The following is a 19,611-nucleotide window of genomic DNA, read 5'->3' as shown; positions in this document are numbered from 1 at the left end:
ATGTCAAAGACAAGAAGTAGCAGAAGAGGCCTCAAAGACCAGAATTATGAAAATTACAGTGAGAAGAAACTTCTTCTCTTGGGATCCTGAACTCCTTCCTGGGCCCCATATTGGAAAGGGACAGCTGCAGAATTTTATTATCTTAGTGAAAAATCACAAATCCACCCCTGGGGGCAGTATTCTCCAATGGTTGTGATCTTTTCTGTCAGGACATGCCCAGAGAGTGATGCTGGAGGAAGATAGTTCCTCTTATTTCCACTTTCCATGACGAGTACATCATTTCCATAATTTCTCTAATTTCTTGAGCCATTTTGTTCTTTCTGTGTTAATACTGTTCCAGTTTTAAAAGTTCCGTTGTTTCTTTTTTTTTCTAAAGTCAAGCCACTTGCAGACAAAGCAATCCTCACCAAAAGTTCTCACTACGATTATCACTGATGCAGTTCAAAATTTTCCAAAACAAAGATTCCAAATTGCAATGCTCTTTTTTCTCCTGAAGATGTCTCTCTACAATCCACAATTCTCTTAACTGTTTAACAAAATGTCCATTTTGTATCAGTCCTCATTTGCAGTCTAGTTTCTTTTTTCTTCTTTTTAACTTTGGAAATATCAAATCAATTTTATAGTCCAGTCCAAATTAAACAAATATTTTTTGCTCTTTTTCTTTTTTCTTTTTCTCCTTTATTTTATCTTTAGATATACAGCACTTCTGTTGTAGGGCTTAATATCCAATTATCTTTTATTTTTCTTAGCCTTCAAAAAGAAAGGATCTATTTATTTTCTTCCCAATCCTTTAATTAAAATTGGGGTTACTTCTTCTAATTCTTAAAACTTTCTAGATAATTTTATTTATTTATTTGTTCAACTTGTATGCCGCCTTTCTCCGAAGACTCAAGGTGGCATTTATTCAAATGTCAATTTTCTTTTTGGGTTTTTGTCTCTTTAAATTCTGCTTGCATCCTCTTTTTCTCCCCCATGTCCATTAGCTGCTGTTCTTACGCTGGGGGTTTCAGGTTTAAAAATATTTTTTTTGTTGTTACTTCACCTGTAGGTTAGCTGTCACTCACCCAGCTTCAAAAACTCTGTTACATTCACTGCTCCTGCTCAATACTTAGTCCGGTTGCCCCAGCTTCTTGACAGCCAAAATGATTGCCACCCCTGCGGCCGAATCGGAGAGAGTTTCCTCTGACCTTCGAGGAACTTGCCTGTTCCTCTTGGTCTTCCGAGATGCATCTCCTTCTTCCCCATCTCTACAGGACGGTTCTGGTCCGAAGACCCCTTGGCAGTGATTTGTCATTCCAGGTTTTCGCGGAGCTCATCAGAGCCCACTAATTCCCCGACTGTCTCGGTGCAACACTTCCAGTTGAATCCTCAATTGCAGAAAATATGACTTCAGTAACAGAGTGGTCAATGCCTGGAATGCACTACCTGCCTCTGTAGTTTCTTCCCCAACCCCCAAAACTTTAAATTTTAACTGTCTACTGTTGACCTCACCCCATTCGTAAGAGGTCAGTAAGGGGCATGCATAAGTGCACTAGCGTGCCTACCATCCCTGTCCTAATATTCCTTTTTACTTACTCTTTTCATGTATTCAAATTATGTTTATACTTTTACCTGTTATCTCATATATGCTTGACAAAATAAATTTATGATTATTATGATAGTACAACTCCACCTTCTCTTTTGTTAGGTCTGTTTCTTTAAAACAGTTCGTATCCTTCCATCAGTACATCCAAGTCATGAGTTTCATCTCACCAAGTTTTGGTAATGGCAATCATATCATATTTTCCTTTGTGTACTGTATGTTCACCTTGTTTATTCACCAAACTTTGAGCACCTGTGTGTAGGCATTTGAGTCTATATACATTTGAGAGGGAGGGGATACAAAACCACGTATCTCCTATTTATAACACAGTCCTTTCAGATGTACCAAGAAGGTTCCACACCCATTTGCCCTTGATTCAGGAGACCCTGGGGACACAGATAAATCCCCAAATGGCCTCAATGACTCTCAGAGGGCAAATGACTGACCTTCAGAGTGCTAACAGTCAGTTGACTTCAAGGAATATACATCCTTCCATTCCCTGTAATTCAGTCAGAACTGAAGAAGCTGTTCAAGAAAACAACTGTGAAAGAGATGACATTGAGACCTTTGTAATTTTCTTTGAAACACCTGTCAAATATGTGGCATCCTTATGCCCAGGATATCTCATATTTGTCCTATTCTGAATGGTTGCTGAAGCCAAATATTGGCTAACTCCCATGCTGAGGAATATGCAGACTATGAACTAAAAGAATACAAATATTAATTATGAATTCATTTATTATATTGTCCAATATTAGATTTTATTTTCTTTTAGTTTTACACTGTTCATAATTTTATCTAATTTTAAATAACATAGATTGTCAAACAGGTGCAAAGGAAGCAGACAAACCCAATAATAATGAATAATTAAACATTATGAGCCTAAGAAATCATTTCACTATTAGTTCCCTACTTTTATCATTAGATGTTCCTTGGTATTTAGATCTGGCCTCAGGAGGATAATGTAGCACTTGGGAATGAAGATGCAACCCAGCAGCCCAGCACCGGAGGCCAAGATGGAGAAGACCTGAACAGCAACCATGTATTTCCCTTTGGTGCTCAAGTAGGTGGGCACAAAACTAACCCAGACACTGCAGAAGACCAGCATACTGAAGGTGATCAGCTTGGCTTCATTGAACGCCCCAGGGAGATTCCTGGCCAGGAAAGCCACTGTGAAGCAGATGGAAGCCAGGAAGCCTAGGTAGCTGAGGGTGATGTAGAACATGAAAACAGAACCTTCATTGCATTGTAGGATGATCTCTCCAGGCTGGGAGTGGAGATCAGAGTCAGGAAATGGAGGAGAAAATCCCAGCCAGGTGGAACAGATGATAATTTGGACAGCAGAACAAGAAAGGATGATGGAGTTGGCCAAGCTCTTCCCCAACCATCTCTTCATTTGGTTTCCTGGTTTTGTGGCTAGGAAAGCCAACACCACTGTGATTGTTTTGGCTAAGAGAGAAGAAATGGCAACTGAGAAGATGATACTGAAAACTGTTTGTCGGAGAAGGCAGGTGGCTTTCCTTGGTTGACCAATGAAGAGAAAAGGAGATAAGAAGCAAAGCAGGAGGGAGACCAGGAGGACATAGGAGAGGTCTCGATTGTTGGCTTTGACAATGGGAGTTTCTCGGTATTTAATGAATATGAGTAAAACAAAGTGTGTGGTTAGGAACAAGAATAAGGTAAAAGAGACCAGGATAATAGTCAGATGTTCTCCATAAGACAGGAAGGATATGACTTTGGGAATACATTTGACTCGATCCTCATTTGGATATTTTTCATCTGGACACTTGGTGCATTTTTCCATATCTGAGGAAACCAAACACCAATATTTCTTTAATATTATGTTCTTTTACTTTTTACAGAATACCTTCTTTGGAGGGCAGCTGATACTGAGAGAAAGGAAAGCCCCAGTAAATAGTAAACAGTTCATAAAAGTATAAAAACAATTTGTTGAACATCAGCAGACACACTTCTTTACTATTCTGTCTTTTTACTTTTCAAGAAATATGGTCTTGGGAGAATGTCTGAGGAAAGCAACATCTTCTGAAACAATTCCATAATTTAACAACTGCACAGAAGAAAATTAAGAAGAATCTATCTATCTATCTATCTATCTATCTATCTATCTATCTATCTATCTATCTATCTATCTTAGTATAGTAATAGTAATAGTAATAGTAATAGTAATAGTAATAGTGTAGTGTAGTGTAGTGTAGTGTAGTGTAGTGTAGTGTAGTGTAGTGTAGTGTAGTGTAGTGTAGTATAGTATAGTATAGTATAGTATAGTATAGTATAGTATAGTATAGTATAGTATAGTATAGTATAGTATAGTATAGTTAAGTTCTATGAAGAAAGGAAGGAAGTCCTAGGACCTGAAGAATTTCCTGTGTAATTTGCTGAATCTTGATAGGAACCTACACTGTTAGAAGTAAATAATGAGTCAGTTAATCTTTTAGATCCAGTTTAGAGGATCTGATGAAAATTCACTGGTAGAGAAAGCTAGTCCTGCAAACAATCTGTGGTATCTACTTATATAAATGGTTAAATGGGTTTAATGAGATGCACCCATAACTGTCCATACCATCTCATTGTGGATCAGTGGCATCTTCTCAGTAATACTCAAGGGAGGCCCATGTAGAACCCCCTGTTCCTGGAAGTTGATGTAAGGCCATTCCTCACGTTTCAAAGAACTCAAATGTTCTCAGATAGATAAACATGGAAGGATACATCCAAACCAAAAAGCAAAAGAGATATTTTATCTGGCAATAGTAAAGCTTGCCAAATCTGTCACACACCCCTATTTTTTCCCAGTCCCTTCTTCAAATTTGCTTTGTTATTTTTCCATTGAGATATAAAATTGTGCAATTTAAAAATAAATTAGAAAAAAAAAATTGCAACCGCAATCTGCCTTTTAACTTGCAGCTTTCATAAAAATTAACTGGATAAATCCACCAGCATGAGACCTGCCTCTCACCCACCCACCCACCCCCATTTTATTTTATTTTTTTAAATTTTTTTGATTAACCACCTTCCTCAGTAGAGATGGTCCCTTCCGGACAAGGAACACAGTCATAGCAGCAAAGTGGCTCTCCTTCTCGAACCTGCTTGACAAATCCAGGATGACAATTTTCGACACATTTGGATTCAGGCAGAGACTAAGCAGAAAAACAAGGAATGACAAGAAACAAGAAAATGTGTCAAGACTAATCATTTATGGAAAATGGAGGCCAACATGAATTTTGTTTGTTTGTTTGTTTGTTTGTTTGTTTGTTTGTTTGTTTGTTTATTTATTTATTTATTTATTTATTTATTTATTTATTGTTCAAATTTATATACCGCCCTTCTCCCGAAGGACTCAGGGCGGTGAACCGTCGAAGATAAAAATACATAGAATACAAAATTTAAAAATAGTTTAAAACAAATTAAATAGTATTGGCCCACGACAATTAAAACACCCCCAATTTAAAATCAAATTAAGAATTAAATTACTCAATTAAAAGAGTTAGGCCAGCCCGGCTTGTCGGAATAGGAAGGTCTTGAGGGTGCGGCGAAAGGTGCGTAGATCTGGAATCCTCCTTATCTCCGGAGGCAATTTGTTCCATAGGGCAGGTGCCCCCACAAAGAAGGCTCTGCCCCTGGGGGCCGCCAGCCAACACTGTTTGACCAATGGCACCCCGAGGAGCCCCTCTCTGTGGGAGCTTACTGGCCGGCGGGAGGCTCTTGGTGGCAGAAGGCGGTCTTGAAGATATCCGGGTCCTAAGCCATGGAGCGCTCTAAAGGTGGTAACCAGTACCTTGAATCGCACCCGGAAGACCACGTAGCCAAGTAGTCTCTGGACTACATATAAATATATACATAAATACATAGATAAAACAAATCAGGACTGTCAACCTTAAAGGAGATGATCTTTGTTTTTTTCTATATATTTTCTTCAATTTAAATGGTTGCTATCTTGGTCAAAGGAAACCAAGTCTTTTCTAGAAATGTAGGGAAAATACAAGGTCATGAGAACATGTCCTCAAAAAAAAAAAAATTAATTCAGACATCAGTTGCTGCAGCATGTGGGACATGAATATGAGCCCTTTGTCAGAAAGCAATATTTTTAAGACCCAGTTAGATATACAAGAAAAGGTCCTTTCTGTTGAAGAATGTTACTGAGGTGACACCAGCTGCCATGGAAGGACAGACCCATATTTACTATTAGATAAATTTGGAGCCTCCGTTTTCCCCCTAGGGAAGCTAACAATTAAGATCAATAATTGCATTCAGATTAAGTACCTTCCTAGAAATCAAAGGCCAGAACTAAATAGAATTTCTTTTCTAATTCTCCATCATTAATTCTGATATCACAACTTGACTTTCAAGTCAAGTTTCAGCGCTTCAGTTTTTTCGGCCAGGGCATTAGGATAGGATAGGATAGGATAGGATAGGATGGGATGGGATGGGATGGGATGGGATAGAATAGAATAGGATAGGATAGAATAGAATAGAATAGAATAGAATAGAATAGAATAGAATAGAATAGAATAGAATAGAATAGAATAGAATAGAATAGAATAGAATAGAATAGAATAGAATTCTTTATTGGCCAAGTATGATTGGACACACAAGGAATTTGACTTAGGTGTATATGCTCTCAATGTACATAAGGAGAATAAAATATTCTCCTTATGTACATTCTTCATCAAGAATAAAAAGATAGAACACTTAGTGATAGTCAAGGTTACTAATAAGCTATCAAATTGTACTAGGAAACAAATAAAAACAATATAATTGAAAGTTACAAGCAACATGGTTATAGTAATAAGTGGGAAGAGATAGATATTAGTAAGGAAGAGAAGAATAATAGTAATATAGTCTTAGTGAATTATTTGACAGTGTTGTGGGAATTACTTGTTAAGCAGAGTGGTGGCATTCAGGGGGAAAACTGTCCTTGTGTCTAGTTGTTCTGGTGTGCAGTGCCCTATAGCATTGTTTTGAGCGTAGGAGTTGAAACAATTTATGTCCAGGATGTGAGGGGTCTGTAGATATTTTCACAGCCCTCTTTTTGACTTGTGCAGTCTACAGATCCTCAATAGATGGCAAGTTGGTAGCAATTGTTTTTTCTGCAGTTCTAACTATCAATTGAAGTCTGTGTTTGACTTGTTTGTCATTATCTCCCATCAGACCAGGGGTGAAATCCAGCAGGTTCTGGAGAACCGGTAGCAGAATTTTTGAGTAGTCTGGAGAACCGGCAAATGCCACCTCTGGCTGGCCCCAGAGTGGGGTGGGAATTGAGATTTTACAATATTCTTCCCCCAGGAGTGGGGAGGGAATGAGGATTTTATTTATTTTATTTGTTTATTTATTTTATTATATTTCTATACCGCCCTTCTCCTGCGGGACTCAGGGCGGTGTACAGCCAGGATAAAACATAGTATATAAAATTTAAAAACATTTTAAAAACAATTAAATAATTTTGGCCCGAATTTAAAACAACCCAATTAAAACCGAATTTCGATTAAAAAACTAAGAGGATGGGATCAAGCCAGCTCAGCTAGATGGAACAAGTGTGTCTTCAGGGCCCGACGAAAAGTCCGGAGGTCTGATATCGTGCACATCTCAGGGGGTAGGTCATTCCAGAGGGCAGGTGCTGCCACAGAGAAGGCTCTCCCCCTGGGGGTCGCAAGCCGGCACTGCCTGGCCAACGGCACCCTGAGGAGGCCCTCTCTGTGTGAGCGAACCGGTCAGTGGGAGGCTATCGGCGGCAGAAGGCGGTCTCACAAATACCCCAGCCCTAAGCCATGGAGCGCTTTAAAGGTGGTCACCAACACCTTGAAGTGCACCCGGAAGACCACAAGAAGCCAGTGCAGCTCGCGCAGGAGAGGTGTTATATGTGAGCACCCCGTCGCTCCCATAATCCCCTGCGCGGCCATGTTCTGGACCAATTGCAGCCTCCGGGTGCACCACAAGGGGAGCCCCATGTAGAGAGCATTGCAGTAGTCCAGGTGGGAAGTGACGAGTGCTTGAGTGACCGTGCGTAGGGAGTCCCGATCCAGAAAGGGACGCAACTGTAGTATCCTTCCCCTGCCACGCGCACCAAGCCATGCCCACAGAACCAGTAGTAAAAAAATTGGAATTTCACCACTGCATCAGACCAGTCATTATGATTATGAACAGAAAGCTTGGCCCTCTCTCCTACAAACAGAAGGCCAATTGCACTAGTGGGGTGAAAGAGAAGCATAAATAACTGACCAGGACTGGTCTACTTAAGAACATCACATACTATGGACCTTGCATATGAGATGACACTTTCTCCAGCCAGGACAAGTTGAATCCTAATTCCAAAACTTATTTCCCACTGGGTACAATAACATCCCCCCCACCCCCCACCCCCACACACATACCAGCTTTGATTGAATTTCACTGGATTCAGTTTCTCATGTTTGGTGATCAATGTCCCCTGAAAGGGCAGGTTTACTGTCTGTGATGTCCTTAAGAATACCAGCCTTGGCCAGAGTTATCCATGCCTTTCTTTTACCTCCCTGAGAACTTGAGGACTGGCCAACATAATTGCCTTTTTCTCTGCTACATTGGGGTAAGGAATAACAGAATAACAGAGGGACCTTGGAGGTCTTCTAGTCCAACCCCCTGCTTAGGCAGGAAACCCTACACCACTTCAGACAAATGGCTATCCAACATCTTCTTAACAACTTCCAGTGTTGGAGCATTCACAATTTCTGAAGGCAAGTTGTTCCACAGATTAATTGTTCTAACTGTCAGGAAATTTCTCCTTAGTTTTAGATTGCTTCTCTCCTTGATTAGTTTCTACCCACTACTTTTTGTCCTGCCCTCAGGGGCTTTGGAGAATGGCTTGACTCCCTCTTCTTTGTGGCACCCCTGAGATATTGGAACACTGCTATCATGTTTCCTCTAGTCCTTCTTTTCATTAAACTAGACATACCCAGTTCCTGCAACCCTTCTTCATATGTTTTAGCTTCCAGTCCCCTAATCATCTTTGCTGCTCTTCTCCACACTCTTTCTAGAGTTTCCACATCTTTTTTACATCGTGGTGACCAAAACTGAATATAGTCTTCCAAGTGTGGCCTTAACAAGTCATTTTAAAGCGGTATTAACACTTCATGTGATCTTGATTCTATCCCTCTGTTTATGCAGCCTAGAACTGTGTTGGCTTTTTTGACAGCTGCTGCACACTGCTGGCTCATATTTAAATGGTTGTCCACTAGGACTCCAAGATCCCTCTCACAGTTACTACTATTGGGCGAGGTACCACAAATACTGTTCCTGTGCATTTTGTTTTTTTCGCCTAAAAGTAAGAACCTTACTTTTTTCACCATTGAATTTCATTTTGTTAGATAGCGCCCAATGTTCAAGTCTGTCAAGATCATGAGGCTCTCAGTGGCACAATCCCCAGGATTTCAAAGCCTCTGTAATTTTTGTTGAGTTTTTTTTATGGAGATACCAGATTGCAGAGAGGACACAAAACAATTTTGATCTCTATCCTAAGGTATAGTCCCTTAGCATTGCTGAATGACTTAAAACCATATGATAGCCTCTGAAAGACATCTTGCCCAATAGTACCCAAGTCATTTAAGAAACCTACAAGGGTTTTCCTCCCCACATTCAATTCTCAGTCAAGATCATCCACTTAGTCATCAGGCTTAGCCTATTTTGAAATGAGTCCTAAAGCTGTGGAAAAGAGAGAGAGAGAAAAAAAAATGTGATTATTTCACCTACCTTCCTGAGCAACTTTAGCTGTGAAAGAGCATCTTGGTTGTTAATAAGACTCTGTCTATCAAAATTCTCCAGTTTTTCTAGTACAGAATTATCCTTAGCCGAAGCCCTGCAGCTCCTGATCATCAGATCTCCCTCTACATCTCCATTTGGTTTCAAGTATAGTTTGTCTCGGGAAAAATTCCAAAATTCATTCTTAGCCAGAAAAGGATGGAACTAGAATAGAAACATCCAAGAACCTTAAAAGCAGAAAACTTGGTTTCTTTTCTCCCATGGTCTTTGAAGAATTGAATCCTTCTTCTACAGTTATCAAACTTGCTCATATGCTCAATTGTGGGAAAATGTGTTACCACTATCTTCAAAAGTGAAAATTAAAGGCTCAGCAAAATTTGTCAAGCACATATTTATAAAATATATATTAGCAAAATAAATAGCTGATAAAATTTATCAATTATAGAGAACATTCTAGAGCAGGTACTATATAAATTGAGTAAACTGAAAATAAAATAGATTATTCTTAAACTCCTTGGAAACAACAGGATGATTACCAGAAAACATGGAATTATCAAGAAGAAAGTCAGAAATCTGAAAGTAGAAATCTCCCATCCACACTTTTGAAAGCTTGCAAAATTAAGGAGAATCCTTTCTGATTTTTTTTCTTTGCCTGTTATACAGTTCTGGGATTCCTGCCTGCCCCCCCCCCCCAACCTTTATTTGATGATTTCTAGGCAGCAACTATTCCCCAAGTCCCCAAGGTCCTTCACACATATCATTCATTTCCTTAATATTGGTAATATAACTTGATTTCAGCAAAGTATTAACAAAATATCTCCTGATGAGATGATTAGAAACTCAGTTAAGTGAAGGCTGAGTAGTATGAAAAAAACTGTCTTGAAATTGTACTCAAATAACTTTCAAAGTTCCTTATAAAACTAGGGAGTTAAGAATAACAATTAGTCCTCTATTTTTATATATATATATATATATATATATATATATATATATATATATATATATATATATATATATATATATATATACACATATACACATATACACATATACACATATACACATATACACATATACACATATACACATATACACATATACATTCATTAATACAGACAGGTAGAGATGACAAATCATGGTTTTGTGATGCAAACTTTGTACTAACTCACACAAAAAGTTATTTTAAGGTCTTTCAAAAATACCAATCTCCCAGAAAAATATTTATGATTTCCTGATAGAGAGAGGATCATAAACAAAACCCAGTAGAAAATTATCTGATTTTTAACAAGTAGGACTTGACAAATGATGGTATCTCATATAAGAACAAATAGATGGCACCTACAATACTGTATAAACATTTCATTAATTTGTACTTTTTCTCATAATATTACATATAGCATGTCTACTGGTCACTGATTATAACAAGTTAGTAGTAGTTGTATTTTAATGATTTCATAAGAATCATATAATTAATTTGGTGATGATGTCATTAATGATATATGGGAAGAAAGATAAGGGATACCAAACTTGTGAAAATGATCTCAAAATAGTAGTGGTTTGGAAAACAAATGTGAGCCAGCAATGTGAAACATATGAAGAATGGTTACTAAAACATACAAATGCTAAAACATATGAAGAACTAATGCTAAAACCTACGAAGAATAGTTACAGGAACTGGGTAATGTCTAGTCTAATGAAAAGGAGAACTAGGAGTGTCATAATATCAGTGTTCTAATATTTGAGGGGATCCTAGAAAGGCAAGGCGGTCAAACTATTTTCCAAAGCACCAAAAGACAAGACAAGAAACAATGTCTAGAAACTAATCAAGAAGAGAAACAACCTAGAGCTCAGGAGAAATTTTCTAATGGTGGAAGCAATCAACCATGGAATAGGTTGCCTTCAGAAATTGTGGGTGCTCCATCACTGGAGGCTTTTAAGAAAAGACTGGACAACCATTTGTCTGAAATAGTATAGGATCTCCTGCTTAAGCAGGGGGTTGGACTAGAAGACCTCCAAGGCCACTTCCAACTCTATTAGTCTATGTTCTATGTCATGGGTGTCAACTCGATTGTGTCACCTGACATATTGTGACGTATTGCGATTTTTTTTTTGCCTTTGTGGAGCTGGTGTGCCTTGTGCGTGACGCATCCAGCTTGCAGGCTGCCAGTTTGACACCCCTGTTCTATGTCATGCTTGTGGAAAGAAGGCAGAACATCCATAAAAATATCAGGAAATTGCGGATATCATGCTTTGAAGAGATGCCAATCAAATACCAGGTCGCATTGTGGGCATCACGCTGGAGAAGATGCTACAGAAAACCTGGATCAGATTTAGAGAAGGGCAAAGAAGCCAAGGAAGAGATCAAAGGAACGAGTCTTAGCCTTGGAGAAAGACAACAAGAAGACGAGCCACATTGCTCTACAGCAGCTGTAAATAACAAATCTGGGAAGATATTTTCCAACTAAACACTTTTATTTGTTGGAGAAGGGAGGGTAGAGTGCTCTTCCAATAACTGAAAGATAGCAATAGGAATAACACTTAGACTTATATAACTCTTCACAGTGCTTTACAAGCCCTCTCTAAGTGGTTTACAGAGTCAGCATATTTGCCCCCAACAATCTGGATCCTCATTTTACCCACCTCGGAAGGATGGAAGGCTGAGTCAACTTTGAGCCAGGTGAGATTCAAATTGCTAAATTGCAGGCAGCAGGCAGGCAGCAGAAGTAGCCTGCAGTACTGCACTCTAACCACTGTGCCAATTTGGCTCATGGTGGTGCATCTTTCTAAGAAGATGTTAGAAAAAAGGTTAAGATCTTTTTTTTTTTCCCAGACTGTGGGATACAGTAAAATGAAGGTAGTCACAAGATAAGAGACTCTGACAAAGAAAAATATCTTAACAGGATAAGGAGTTTTAGAGGTGAGCCAATAAAGCAGAGAAGTTCATTCTCCCTTTCACTGATTATCTCAGTGCAAAGACTGAGTAGCCATCAGTTAGAGAAGCTTTAACTGGGATTCCTACAGAGAGGGGGGATTGGGCTAGATGCTCTCAGGTTTTCCTTCAAATTTATAAAGGTAAAATTCTATGTTGGTAATTTCAAACCTATACATAAAGTATTTTTAAAATGCATATATTCTTTTTAAATTTAACAGGATTTAATAGAACAGAACAGAATAGAATAGAATTTTTCATTGGCAAAGTGTGATTGGATATACAAGGAATTTGTCTTGGTGCATATAATATTAAAATGCCTCTGTCATGGTGCTGGCTCTTTAGAAGATTATGCGCTGAGCAATTAGCTTGGCCAGATCGGTTGGCCTTTTCTGGCACAAGAAGGTTGAGATGGTTCTCCTACTTCTCTTTTGGATTCTTTCTCAAAAATAATTTAATTTGATGGATCCTTGTCAGGACCACATACCTGCCATGGTTGCAGCCTTGGAGTCCCCAATATATTTTTACCCTCCTTTCTTCTCCTCTGGGATATGGATAGATATGCAGCATTCAAGGCATGGGCCAGAGTCAAAATGAAACTGTAAATATAGGAGTCATTTTGCATCCAGATACTGTTCCTTTTCTTTTGGGTCTCCAGTGGTGCTTTCTGGGTACATCTTCTTCGTCCTTTGACAGAAAAGATGTGCTTGGAAAAAGAACAGTGAAAGGACTTATCTTCATATTTGGGTTCCAGGAAGAGACCTGGTTCAAAGCCATAATCCTTTTGCCTTTTTCTAACCTTAAAAGCGAAGTTCCAAATACTATGGACAAATTTGAGAATTCTATTGCTTTTAATTGGGCAATCCACATAAGTTGCCAGGATCCAGACTTTCCCTTCAATGGATCCTGGCAAACGCTTAAGTGTTAAATGGAAAGGAAGAATTCTGTCCAAAAGGGAAACAAATTCTATGAAATGAACATAGACATTGACTTGTCTCCACTTAGAGATGGCCTCCCTGATGGGTGCTGTATTTCCAGTTGTTGAGAATTGTTGTGAGATAACAACACAAATTCCATTCCTGACAAGTGTAGGAGTTAAAGTCCTCATGAAATTCTCTCCCTCCTCTGTGTCTGAAGCAAAGAGACCAATCATAGTCCATCTGAAGTGGAGGAGCACTTGGACAGTTCTTTTGTAGAAGAATCCTTTTTTGGGTAAAAGCTGATGATGAAAGGGGAATTGACTTTTTTCCTTCAGGACTTCTGAACCAAATGCACAATTGATCTGTAAAAATAATGAAAAATGCTGTCAGGATTCCAAGAAACACCCCCAATCAAGTAAGACTCTGAGGCAAACAATTCCTCAAAGATCCATTTTATTAGAGATGTCATATTGGCACATCTGGGAAAACCCGAATCTGAAAGCTCCCAGGTTTTCCCCACACAAAAGAAAGTCAAAGTCCCTGCCCCAACACCCACATGTCCATCACATGGTCCAATCAATCCACCGTCCCAACTGGAGATACCTCCCAGTCACGCCACTCCAGGTGCAGGCTAAACGTCTTTGACTTTCAGAGAAAAGAATGTTGTTATGGCTAAATAACTCTACCAACTCCATGCAACCCCCTTCCCACTTTCCCACAGCACTAAGTGTGGCAGCCCTGAAGATCCAAAATGGCCTCTAGGCTGACAAATGCTATGTTATCTTTGGTGTCAGATCAAGTCCAAAATATTGGCTTTAAATACATTCAACTTTGTTCCCACCAACATATCATAATAGTTTATTGTTGATTAGCTATCAATCCATTTCAAGATGCAAAATATAAAACATGGGACCTTAACAAAACTGTACCTAATGTAGAATAAAAGAAATAAGTAGAAGAAAATGCAAATCATATTTCTGGTTCACCCCTAAAATTTATTGCACAAGACCCTCATATGCAGATCTCAACTGAACCGATTTGTTCCAATAAAGGTTCATATTAAATGTAAGTTTTGAATTCTGATGAGACAGAAAATACCGTATTTTTCGAAGTTATAAGACATACTTTTTTCCTTCCTAAAAGAAGCTGAAAATTTGGGTGCATCTTATACTCCAAATGTATTTTTTTCCAAGCTTTTTTTCAGCCCTAACAAGGCACTAGTGAGTGAAGCAATCTCCGTCCGACTCTCAGCTGTGCTTTAGAAGCTTTTTTTCAGTGAAGCGATCTTCCCTGATTTGCCTGCTCCCTCCGAGTCTCAGCTGTGAAGCTTTTTTTTTTCAGCCCTAAGGAGGTGCTAGCAAGTGAAGCGATCTCTGTGGTTTGCCTGCTTTTCTCATTGCTTCTCTCTCCAAAGATCAGTTATGCTTTAGAAACTGTTGTTTTTATCCCCAAGCAGGGGATAAAAAAACAGCAAACTAATGTACTGAAGCTGACCAGATTAAGGACGCTAGCCAGATGAATACCTGCAGGGGTGAAATCTAAAATTTGTTACTACCGGTTCTGTGGGTGTGGCTTGGTGGTGGTGGGGTAATGTGACTGGGTGGGTATGGCCAACTTTTTTTTTACTTTTAAAAGCATTTTTTTCTACAACTTTAAGAGATTGCAGGAAAAAAAATGCTTTTAGAAGCCTCTGACGATCAGGCAAGTCAGCTGGGATCGCCAGAGGCTTTTAAAGGCATTTTTTTCCCTACAACCTCTTCGCCTGAAGGGGTTGCAGAAAAAAATGCTTTGAAAAGCCTCTGACAATCCCAGCTGAGGTGCACGATCATCAGAGGCTTTTTTTTTTTTTTTACTTTTAAAAGCATTTTTTCGGCCGAAAAGGTTGTAGAAAAAATGCTTTTAAAAGTAAAAAAAAAACAGCCTCTGATGATCACACAGCTCAGCTGGGCATGGGGGGGGGGGGGTTGCAGGGATTTTTGCTGCCGGTTCTCCGAACCACCCGCTGCCATTGCTACCGAATCAGGTGATCCGGTCCGAACTGGAAGCATTTCACCCCTGAGTACCTGGTAGGCAAATTTTTCCCCCACCCCATTTTCCTCTCCAAAAACTAAGCTGTGTCTTATACTCCAGTGCATCTTATACTCTGAAAAATACAGTATATTATTTTAATACAAGGATCCCATTAGGTCGTCTGTCTAATGTGCAGTTCAAGATACTGACCTCTCTTTTTTGCACAATTCCCATTCAAATAATAGATGTGTTACATCTTCTAGCTCTGGAAGCTAGTCCCCTTTGTAAGGGACTCGGTGAAATATTCCATTGTATCCAACTCCTCAAATTTTGCTAGAGTAAATACTACCCTAAGATGTTTAGGCATCTCTTCATTTAAATATTATGCAATTTGGAAGGTTATGTATATAGTGTCACATCCATTTCAAGGTGCCACTTTTAGTGAGGATGGTTATATCTTTCTCTGCTTTGATATCCTGGATGCTTTGTGTAGAAACTTTTTATTTTGTCCTCCTGTTCTACGAAAGAAAGGGAGAGCAGAGCTCCTAATATAATTTGTCAGTTGGACAAACCAAGGCATCTTTAATTGAATGTTTGCCTGCTCTAAAATAGAGAACTTTGGGAGTTTGACAGGTTCCATAGCTTCCACACCCATAATTTTATTTATTTATTATTAATTAATTTGGTTATGCTGCCCATCCCATTGATAAAGTCAGTATATGTCTTGATTTTAGACAAAGAAAAAATTATATAAATTCCCAGTTCAGTTCTGGCGACAACAGCTGACATCCATGTATCTACCTGCAAAATACTTCTCAGATTATGTGATTAGATTTGTTCTAGTATTGATATATTTTAAGTTAAAATAGAATAGAATAGAATAGAATAGAATAGAATAGAATAGAATAGAATAGAATAGAATAGAATAGAATAGAATAGAATAGAATAGAATAACAGTGTTAGAAGGGACCTTGGAGGTCTTCTAGTCCAACCCCCTGCTTAGGCAGGAAACCCTACACCACTTCAGACAAATGGTTATCCAACATCTTCTTAAAAACTTCTAGTGTTGGAGCATTCACAACTTCTGGAGGCAAGTTGTTCCACTCATTAATTGTTCTGTCAGGAAATTTCTCCTTAGTTCTAAGTTGCTTCTCTCCTTGATTAGTTTCCACCCATTGCTTTGTGTCCCACCCTCAGGTCCTTGGGTTGTAAAACTCAGTTTGATATAAGAGTGTGGGGTTAACCTTAACATTAGATACATTAATAAATGGGGCTGAGGAAGTTGGGTAGTTGTGATTTTTTAAAATGGAAGCAGTAAATTTCCTCATGAGGGAGCCAAAATCTAGCCTCAGAGAAAACTAAGTAAGGAAAGATGTTACTCCATTTGTTCAACATTGAAAAGCCATCAATGGCTATAATGTCCTTTGTCAAAACTTTGATTATGATTTGCTAATAATAGACAAGCAAAACAACCAAAATTGCGAGTATGATACAAATATATCAGAGTTATCCTGTGGTAAGATGGGAGGCCAATAAATTCAATAAATAAATAAATAAAATATATTGTCAGTCCTTAACAAGATGTTACAATAGGGCCTTAGGGCCTTAGGATGTGGACTTTAAATTGGTTCATTAGCGCAAGTAAGTTGTTAATATCCAGCTGAATAACAATGTTTCAAATATGAATCTTTGTCTTAGCCTTTGGAAAGTATCAATCCTTCTTTCCATGTCTTCACTGAGTCCAAATCGCCCTCTCAAAGAAGTGTTGTAGAAAAGAGTTTGACCAGGGCTATCAATCTGGGTTCTATTTTAAAGGAAATCAATTTCCTGCGTAATATCTCTCTTTTTACTGTGTCAAATGTTGCAGTAAGATCAGCACACGGTTGTTTCTATTGATTGACATATTTAGTAATTACCATACTTTTTGGAGTGTAAGATGCACTTTTCCCCCCTTAAAAGAGGGTGGAAATGTTGGTGTGTCTTATACACAGAATACAGCCATTTTTGGCCTCCCGAAGCTGCACCCTGCGTATTCCGTTTTTGCGAAAAACGGGCCTGTTTTTCGCAAAAAAAACAGGGCATGCAGAGGCTTTGGGAGGCCTGCAGAGTGCTCCAAGGGGCTGGGGAGGACAATTTTTTTTTCTTGCTTAGCTCTTCGAAATCTTGGTGTGTCTTATACACCGGTGCATTTTATAGTCCGAAAAATATGGTAGATAGTTCAAGACAGAACAATTGTCAATTACATATTTCCTCTCCCTAAAGCCTGCTTGTTTTTCTGCAAGGATGCGGTTTTCATCTATGTACTCTCAGCTCTACTCAAGAGGAACCTAACATATATTTTAGCCACAATATCTATTAGACAAATGACAATTTGTTCCCTTTTACTCCATTTTTATCTAAAGGAACTACTATTAACATTTTCCACCCAACTGGAAATGGCTGGTATTTTTTATATATCTAAATCAACTTGCCAATAGAGAGACCCACAACTTGAGATATTTTTGAATAGTCCAGCATGTGGAATCTTTATTGCTATTCAATAAAATTTCATAATTTTTATGATCAATTTGATCATGAACATATTAGGGTCAACATTGGCTAATATGCTATTTTTGATAAAGCAATTAATTAATGCTAGAGATCCCTACGAGTCCATAAGATATATATGTTTTATCAACTGTCTATAAGATAATTCACTGGCTTTCCTTTTAGAAATCTGAGATTTCTTCACAATTTACAATATCATGTATTAAACATTACCTTGCAATAACTGCTGATCCTTCTTTGTGTACAGAACACTCTTTCATGTGGTCACACATCCTCTTGTCATCTTCAAAAGTATGCAGGAGAAGCCCTCAAAGCAGTGGGGATGGTTTCATGAGAGAATATGGCTGCTTTGATGTTTGTCCCCCTCCCCAATGTGAGTCCTAATCCATAGGCATCACATTTACAATGGCCATCGTGAAAAGCAGCTCTTGAATTTCAAACAGAAAATATGGTTGGATTTGTCACTTAGCTATACAAACTTTAATGGGTACAAGAACATACAAACAAACCTGAGAGACTTTGTAGGTGCCTATTAATGTTGACATCTGGCTGGAAATGTCCCTCTTAGCTCCATCAAGAAGAGACAAAAGATTGTCCTTCCTTCCACAGCTGTAGTTGGGAACATTGGCTTCTCCAGTAGAGAGAATGTTCAACAAGGCATCTGAAGTACCAATTGTGCTCAAATAGTTGTCCTGGACATTGTAGCCAAGTGTGAGGTTGTGTAGGACCCATTGATTCTTGTTGACCACTTGAATAGCGAAAATGAAGTGCAGTATTCTTGACTTATCAACAGATAAACTAGTGTAAAACAAATGCTCATGTTACTCTCACCATCATTAACAGCAACAATACTTTTTTTAAAAAAAAAAATATAATCCTATTTATCTCCACACACAAATTGAGTCTTAATCCAAGACTGATTTTAAACCAGAGGTCAATGATAGTCACACATCACCATGAAATTTGTATTAGTGTTAAGAAGATGGGCTGGAGGCTTAATAGTCACAAATATATCATCATTTGTACTGGTGGTGATTTTCATTTCTTATTGCTATTTCTCCAAGAATAAGAATTCAAAATAGTTCAATCATTAAAGGCAAACTACCTTATAAGGAGCAGAATGTTCCATTAGTGACTTAAAAAAGCAATTGTAGAAACAAACCATACTCTATTCCTCTAAGTATCAGGCACTGCGTATCAAAGAGTAGTTATTTAAATATGGAAATGGGCTGGCAACTGCAACTAGAACCTGTTCAATTACTACTCTGAACAAAAGTTAATATTCAAGCAATGAATTTAGGATTGGACGGTCGAGGAAAATAATCTTGACTTCTTTTGGGTATTTTTTTCTTCCCCATCTTTGGATTTGAGTCTCTTCCACAAAATAAGACAAAAGGAAACCATGGAAATCAAAACAATACAAGAAATTGGAGAGATCCTGCAATATAGGAGTACATGAAATAAGAAGAAAAGAAGGAGAGTGTTAGAAGTACAAATGAAGGGAGTGCAATTCCTTCACACTGAATTACTTACAAGCGAGACTGACTATAAGGAGCCATGTTGAAAAGCAAAATTATATGTGGCATTTTGGTTGCAGTTGTGACTACGCCGATGAGATGGTCTCCTGGCCGGTAATAGCTCCAAGGTTTTTTTCCATGCTGATGATCCAAAGTCAGTGGGCACTTCATCCTAAGCTTCCCAGAGATTGGTGGGGACACCCACAGTATCAGAAGCAAAAGCAGGAGGTCCATTGGTCATAGGGCTGAATCAATCCCCTTCCTGTTTCTAAACAGTATTAAGAATAATTGAAAGCACTTTCACCAAATGGAATAGCTAGAGATTTTTCTCATTCAGACAGAGACAAATTGAGCTTCACC

General features: G+C 38.5%; 1 pseudogene; it reads right to left on the bottom strand.

The window, feature by feature from the left end:
• Window positions 1-2,483: 2,483 nt before the first annotated feature.
• Window positions 2,484-19,485, bottom strand: LOC139309913 (vomeronasal type-2 receptor 26-like; annotated as a pseudogene).
• Window positions 19,486-19,611: the final 126 nt, after the last annotated feature.

Source organism: Pituophis catenifer, unplaced genomic scaffold (genome assembly GCF_029215685.1).
Source record: "Pituophis catenifer annectens isolate HBS135680 unplaced genomic scaffold, rPitCat1.0.hap2 SCAF_2, whole genome shotgun sequence".
Lineage (NCBI taxonomy): Eukaryota > Metazoa > Chordata > Lepidosauria > Squamata > Colubridae > Pituophis > Pituophis catenifer.
The sequence above is the reverse complement of the archived record's forward strand: the minus strand, read 5'-3'. Positions and strand labels throughout refer to the sequence as shown.